The sequence below is a fragment of the Thunnus maccoyii genome, chromosome 22 (assembly GCF_910596095.1).
Source record: "Thunnus maccoyii chromosome 22, fThuMac1.1, whole genome shotgun sequence".
NCBI lineage: Eukaryota > Metazoa > Chordata > Actinopteri > Scombriformes > Scombridae > Thunnus > Thunnus maccoyii.
Genome location: NC_056554.1, coordinates 13,621,645 through 13,629,645, shown reverse-complemented (window position 1 = coordinate 13,629,645; position 8,001 = coordinate 13,621,645). Strand labels below are relative to the sequence as shown.

Below are 8,001 nucleotides of genomic sequence, written 5' to 3'. Positions count from 1 at the left end.
ATGATACCTTTTAAGTGAGTATTTATCCCCTCAGTTTATCTAGAGACTGAGCACTCCATGTAATATTTTTTTTGGTGTATCACTTGTATGCTCCTTTAAATATGTTTTATTGTTAGGTCTTAACTGGGACAAGTGAGATTCCTTACATGAATGTAAAAAACTGTTTTGAGTAGTTTATAGGCCTCCGCCCCTATTTATTACAGATATAATATTGTTAAACCTATTATCGTCATTTTTCAAGAAAAAGAAGCTTGTGTGGGCTACAATTGTCCATTCCCATTAGATTAATGAGTATAGACTGGAGTATAGAGGGTGCTATTAAAGTTTGTGAACTGGAGACATGTCACAGGTGAGGTCACGATAAGGTCAATCTGTGCATGATCTTGACAACCACGCAATGTGGATCAACATTAAGTGAAGCAGCTAAACGAAAGCTAAGAAAAGGCAGCAAGGGAAGCATATATCTTACATTAAGTTCCTCACATTTCCAGTTTTTTTCAAAAACAAAATGAACAATGAGAATAACAACATTGCAGAGGCTCACAAGCCCACCATGGAGGTGGTGATGAGGAACAGACAGTTAGCAGCACTGCTAATGCTGTACCACCGGGGCTACTGTTGGCAGGTGAGGAGGAGGAGCAGACAGCTGCTAAAGAAGAGGGCCAATGGCAAATGGTGTCACCTTCGCTGCCTGCTAGCATCATGGAGGGTCAGCTACAGCCTCCTGAAGAGATCAGGGTGAGGCTTAGTTTGAAGCTGTAACTGACCCAGTCACAATTTGACCTGTTCTTGGCAGAGCATATGAGAAATTTTGGACAGATGGGTAGGGGCAGTGTTTCATATTTATCCTCAACAATTTGTGAAGAATTCATAGAACTTATGGGAGAGAAAACTAAACAAGCAATTACATAGGAATTGCACAATACAAAGTATTTCTTTGTTAATAGTCGTCTCCACCTCTGATTTATCACATGTAGACTAGTTCACCTTTATTTTCAGATTTGTGAGTAAAACGAGCCACCTAGTGGAACGCTTTCTAGGATTGAGCCCATCACTAGTCACACAGGGGAAAGCTTAGCAGACTGTGCTGTCTCAATGGTGCATGATCTTGGACTAGATTTGGCAAACTGCCATGGACAATCGTATGACAATGTGAGTAATATGGAAAATACAACGGATTGCAGGCAAATCTAAAGAAGAGGAATCCATTGATTCACTATGTCCCTTGTGCTGCCCATTCTTTAAATCTGGTCAGAGTCAACAGTATTGAAGACTGTAGCAATGTAGTTTGCAATTATTTGACTTGTTGCAGTCTCTATATACGTTCACCTCTGCCTCCATGCATCGCTGGGGCATAATATTTGGAGATTCCAATGTGTGCATCAATCAAACTCTTAAATCTCCCCACTACACACGGGAGCTGCCATGCTGACTCAATGAAAGCACTGTGGCAAAATTACCAAAGGATACAAGAGAGGCTTAGGACTTTGTCCATGGATGACACAGAAAAAAGGGACACAAGGTCTGAAGCAGCTGCACTCTGTGCGCAATTGGAGAAGTTGGAGATGGCGTTCATGGCCAAGTTTTGGGATACTCTATTAAGATTTCAAGCAGCTAATGCTATTTTGCAGCAAAGTGATATACGTAGCCCTTGATATTATACTGCAGTTATGGCACTCATTGTGTATCATTGTGTAATCTTGTGGCTGCACAGAGAGACCTTTTTGACAGTTTTGAGAGGGCCGCTCTGAGTGGCTTCAGCCAGACTTACAGACATGACAGCTATCGCAGAAAGAGATACAAGACCTTTGCTGATGAGACTGGAGAGCAGGATATTGAGCTTGATGGAGGCAAGTTTCAGGTAGAGACTTTCAATGTTGCCATCGACATGCTTACTCAGAGCCTCGGACACCATCTGGATGCCTACGGGCACCTGTGCAGTTCGTTCAGTGTGGCTTTCTGTGCACAATCTGAGTCCAATGCCTCAGTAATTGAGAAGGCCAAAGTTCTGACAGCTAAGGTGATGAACAAATTCAGCTCAGATCATTTATTAAGCCTGAAGATGATACAAACCCAAAAGGACTGCTCTGAATAATTCTCAATGGTGGCCTGCAATCTATGTTTCCAAATGTTTATGTCGTGCTTCGGCTATTTCTGACTCTGCTCGTCAGTAATCTCAAAGGGGAGCGGTCATTCTCTCTCCTGTCCAAGATTAAAAATGAATTGAGGACTAATATGACACAAAAACGCCTCAAATCAAATGGTGATTGAGAGCAAAATGAACAATATATTGGACTTTGATGATATTGTGGATGATTTTGCACGAGGCAGAGCCAAGAAAAAATGCATTGTATAAGGTAAGATTAATTCAGGATTATAGTCTTCTTGTGTTTGTTCTGTAATTTACTTGAGTATTTCCATTTTAAGCTAATTTCTACTTCCACTGAATTCCATTTCAGAGGGAAGTATTGTAGCCTACTTTTTTAACTCCACTACATGTAATTGCCACTTAGTTAGCAGTTACATAAAAAACACAATACATTTATATAATATATTACTATTAATCTGGTCAGTAGTGTCTAAAAACTGACTCCAAAATTAGGCTACAAACTAACAACATTAAAATACTACATGTATTTGTTTGGGGAAAAAAAACAGAATAACACTCTAAAATGATCTTTTGTGCATGATGAGTGTGTATACTTTTGATAATTTAAATACATTTTCATGATAATACTTACTAATAGAATGCACTTTGAAAGTATAATAATGTACTTTTACTTGAGTAACATTTTGATTAAGGACTTTTACTTGTAATGGAGTATTTTTAGACTATGGTATTTCTACTTTTACTTAACTAAAGGATGTGAATACTTCCTCTACCTCTGTGACCTAAGCTAACTGGCTGCTGGCTGTAGCCTTACATCTTAATGCACAGACATAAGAGTAGTATCGCTCTCCTCTTTGATCTCTGAGCAAGAAAGCGACTAAATGTATATCTCAGAATGTCAAACTATCCCTTAAAAAGATGAGGTACAAAAGCTCCAGAACAACTACTAAATACACCTCATGGTGAAACTATGTTCTTAACTGCTGTCACCAAAGTCAAGGTTAAACTTTGAACCCTGGCTTTTACGTCAACATGGATGAGAAGTCTTTAAAGTGGTCTGAAAAAATGGAAATTTGAACATCTATGATTCCATGACAAGTGGGCAAACTGTATCTGCTGATCAAGATCATGTGCACTGCTAAACAGACCCTGAGGGGAGATTGTTTTCTCAACTATTACTTACAGTCTAAAAATAAAATTGTCAGTTGAAGTTGGTTATATTGCGCTACAGTAGGCCAGCACAAGTGCGTTCTGTCTTTTTAATGACATTCACTGGGGTTTTCTTTTACATCTGTCATCATAGCCTCAAGCTCCAGCTGTGTGACATTCTGCAGGCCCTGAGCTGAAGCGGGGGGGTAATGATAGATGCCATGTGTCCAGGTGGGGGGTAGGGGACTCCCCGCTGAAACAGAGGAGACCACCCGGTGCTGGAAATGGAGGGGACGGTTAATGAAGTATGAAATGGTAACAGGTGGAGCTGATGGATTAAACAGGATGATCGCTCCTGCTTCTTCTCTGTCACTCGCTGACAGAAACTGTCTCCTTCATTCATTAACCTTTTCTCTTCCCGTTATATCCTGCTCTGCTATTGTGCCTCATTTCCTCACTTATGTGGGAGTATTGCTCTCATATTTCTCTTTTTAAACTCTGTACACCTTTTCTTTGCCTTCTCGCTATTATCTCCCCACTTCTCTCTCTTTCTTCCCCCCTTCGGTGTGATTCTAAAAGGACACGTGTGGCATCACTAGCATGATAGTTTTGTGCCTAGAGTGAGTGTGTGCCAGAGGGGGGTATCATTAGTCTGGAACAGGGCCATCAAACACACATACACACACACACACACACACACACACACACACACACACACACACACACACACACACACACACACATACACTCTGAGGGCCTTGGTAGAGGTAAATGTCACAGAGGGGGCTCCCACAGCGCCAGGAAATCGTTTCCTCTCTCATTTTTATCTCCCTTCTCTCCCCCTCTACATTATTGAAAAGGCCACGCAGCAAGCCACTCTAGGAGGTTGCCCGTCGTCCAGTGGGGGAGGATGCAGAGGGCTGATGAGGTGAAGATTTCCCACCGAGGGCCAGCATAAAGAGATTCTGATTAAAACCTCATCCGTTTCATCATCCGTTTCATCATGTTCTTCAGGAATGCAGGAATCTTCGGTGCCTTGATCAGTCGCCACTCTCACTTTTAGCTGTCAAGGTAAAACAAGTCCGCTGTGATTGAGATGCAGAGACAGTCATGAATGAGCATATGCACTGTCACAGCTCATCCTGAGAGTTATCAGACCGTAGCGTTCACATCTGGGCGAAAAACACACTTCTTCTCTTTCACACTTGCACTCGTTTTATTTTCTGTAAATTGGCTTTTTGCATAAAAGTGAAAGGAACTGAAAGGACAAATTAGTTATGCAACCTTTCTGTTAGCTGTACGGCTGATTATTTTTGATTCAAGGCTGGTTTAATTACTCAGGCTCTTGTTTACTCATTTAGGCAATCATACACGCCATACTTCCTCAGAGTAATTTAGATCCAAGTGCAGCCGAATCTTCACAAAGATTAAATGTTGAAAATGCTGAAAAGAAACACAGATCACATATAATGTTTATTGGCCGCGGTTTCTAAGCAACACAAAGTTTTGACTACATAGAAATTAGGACTTATTGGGATCTTAACAGTCAACAAACACTTTAAATGAACCTTTTCTTCGAGAGCTAAATGAGCAGTTTAACTACTCTTGTCTGTATGGTAAGTATGAAGCTACCGGCAGCAATCAGTTAGCTTAGCTTAGCACAAAGACTTGAAACAGGGAGAAGCAGCTAGCCTGGCTCATTCCAAAAATACCAGAGTCTGTCAACCAGCACCTTTAAATGTCACTAATTAACATGATATATCTTATTTGTTTCATCTGCACAAAACCAAAGCATAAAAACGTCATGTTGTGGTTTCACAAAAAGTTATGTGCAAGACTATTTCCTGGCTGTGTGCACTTCTTGTTCTCATTTTACTCTCAGAGAGAAAGCCAGTAAGTATATTTCTCAAAAAGCACATTCCTTAAATGATCATATTTGTACAGGCACTATTCTTACTTATTCTAATAGTGAGTGTCATTTCATATCCAAAGAAATTCAGCTGAAGTAAGAAAATAACAGTTAAAAGTCAACATACATTACATGTACAGAGGTAGTGTCACACAAGCTTCTGTAGATGTATGAACAAATCTGTGTTAAATCAGGATGGAGATGCATTTCAACATGTAGCCTGGAAAATACTAGTTTTAGAGAACCCTGAGGTCCTGTGGGTGATTCGGGTCACTGTGCTGTAGTGAACACTGTGAGAAGTGAAAAATGGAGACAGCTCCCGTGTGGCTGCCCATTCATTCAAAAACACGGATGGATCGAATCTCCGGGGTGATTCTCTGATTCCAGCCCTGTGTGTGTGTGTGTGTGTATGTGTGGGAGGGAGAAATAGACAGACCTCTCAGGTGTACTGCTCACTGGTCCATGACAAACTCTTCATTTGTCCCTCATTTCTGCGGCAGACAAGGCAGCTGCGCTGGGGCCCATGACCTGACAGAGCCCGAGTTGCATCACATTTCGAAAATGGTTAAAGCTACTCCAAATGACTAATTTTATATTAGCAATGGTCAGATGACCACGTGTAATGTGAAAGTAATCACATGTAGTGACAAACCCACAGAGAATTATCAACCGATTCTGCAGTTCCCTTCACCTCCACAGAGAATTTTAGCATCTTTTAGCTAAATGTTTTGGCTTTACAGTCCACAACTTTACTGTCACCTCACTCTCACTGCTCTCATCGCTCTTATAAACCCACTGAATGCTATATTCCCAGCACCAAATAGCAGGCAGACAAAGTTAGCAGCTACCCTGTAGACATATTTAGCAGCTAAAAAGCTAGATATTTCCCTGAGGAGTCGGTGAAACCAGAGCTAAAAAAGAGAGTGAATTTGGACTTCAGTTTGTCAGCAGGACACAAACATGACTCCAAATGCATGCTAATGTTCCTGTTTATGTAAATAAGCAATTGTTTGCTAGCAAGAAGGGTGAACATATGTCAGTGTTGTCTTTACAGCTTGTTTCTGCTGCCCCCAAGTGGCCAAAATTCTGTTATTGCAGGTTTAAGAAGAAATAATTTAACAGTTCTCTGTATTTATAGTGTAAAGCATGATGGAGAGGCAGATAAATGGTCTGTGTGTTAATGTTTATGGTGCTGTGTGGGAAAAGAGCAATCACAGCTAAAGCTAAGGGTGAAGTAAAGTCTGATTTTTCTTTGCAGAACTTTTGTTCACAAGTTCTGTTCGCAATCAGCTGCACCTTGATTTGAAATAAATGTTATATCTGAGGAAGCTGCTCCAGAGGTTTTTGTAAGGTTTAGATAGCGTTGAGTGAAGTTAGCTTAGTAAACGACAGATTTTTGAAATTTTCTGCAGAAGAGACTGCAAGACTGATTGCTCATGCAGCAATGTGTCACAAAAGTGTCTGAATGGGCTGGTAGAGCTTAAGATGGATTTATAAAGGATAGTCTTTGGTCCAAAATCCTACAGCAGTGTGCAGGTTTGTGTCTGATATGTTGTGCTCTTTGTCTGACACATGAAAAGTCTAAACTTACATACTTTTTTATGTTCGTGCATCACACATGTACACAATCACACAAATGCAATTCCAGCCGCATCTATCTGTCCTTGTTGACCATCTTCCGATCAAATTAAATTGGTATTGTTTACTCTGGAAATCCTCCAAGATTGTGTGAGATGTTGTGAGATGGAGCAGGAGAGAAAAAAAGGTGAAAAAAGGATGGGATGACGGTGAGAAATGAAGGGAGCGGCAGCAGGGGTGAAGAGGTGTTAGGGGAGTGATGGAAGACTGAATAAACAGGGGAGAGGGGTTGAGAGGAGGAGGAGAGCCGACAAGAAGGTGCAACATGATGGGAGAGGGTAAAAACGTGAGGGAGAGGAGGTGTAGCAGCAGTGTGTCCACTGGTGTGTGAAACCAGCCTGACATCTTATGTGTGTATATATGTGTGTGTGTGTGTGTGTTTGTGCAAACGTGATCACAAGTTGGGGAGAGTCATGGAGACTGGCTCGATATCTCCTTCACATACACACATACGTAGATCACACAAAACACAAACACTTTCAGGGTTCGAAGGTCAAACAGAGTGCATTGCTCAGCCTCCCATGACATCTATATTTCACACATATGGAACACTGTACACCCATCCAAACATAACTAACACTTAAATGAACCTAAAACTACAAATCTGAAACTACAGACTGCCTGTGAGCAGCTACTGTACAACACATGCAAACTAAAGTCAGTTTGTAACCAAGCCTCACTTAAAAATTTCCCATTTTTATCACGAATCAGGCAAACTTGTTTTGTACAGAAACCTTAGCAACCTTGCATTTCCAATCTCAGCTTGTTTGAAAAGATGCACCTCATAGCAGCATCAGTATGTCTTTCCTACTGTACTCACTGAAGCCAGTCATTTTGCTTTGTCACTCTAAATCTCCTTTGTCTGTGGTGGTTTTAAGCTAACACACCCTGCAGCTCCAGACACTTGCATTTAATATGGGAACAAAATTTGATTCAATATAACTCTGAGGCTGCCACTTAAAAAATATGACATTTATTGAATAGCTTACAGTAATTCCTACATTTCTTGACTTGCCTGCCCTCCGAAAAGCTACATATCTGTTTACATTGCTAAAAACTTGGGATGGACACTCAAGATGGCAACTTGTACCTGCTTAGTTAGCTCATAAATAGACCTTAGAACAGAACTGACTCATTGTCTGGACTTCAGACTTGACTCTAAAGGTGTGTTCAGACAGAACACGAAGCAGATTTT

The 8,001-nt window shown here is 40.9% G+C and overlaps 1 protein-coding gene across 5 annotated transcripts in view; it reads right to left on the bottom strand.

Moving 5' to 3' along the window:
- The window catches only part of LOC121889112, a 122,355-nt gene that overhangs the window by 6,310 nt on the left and 108,044 nt on the right, over window positions 1-8,001 (bottom strand). The gene's annotated exons all lie outside the window — the stretch shown is intronic.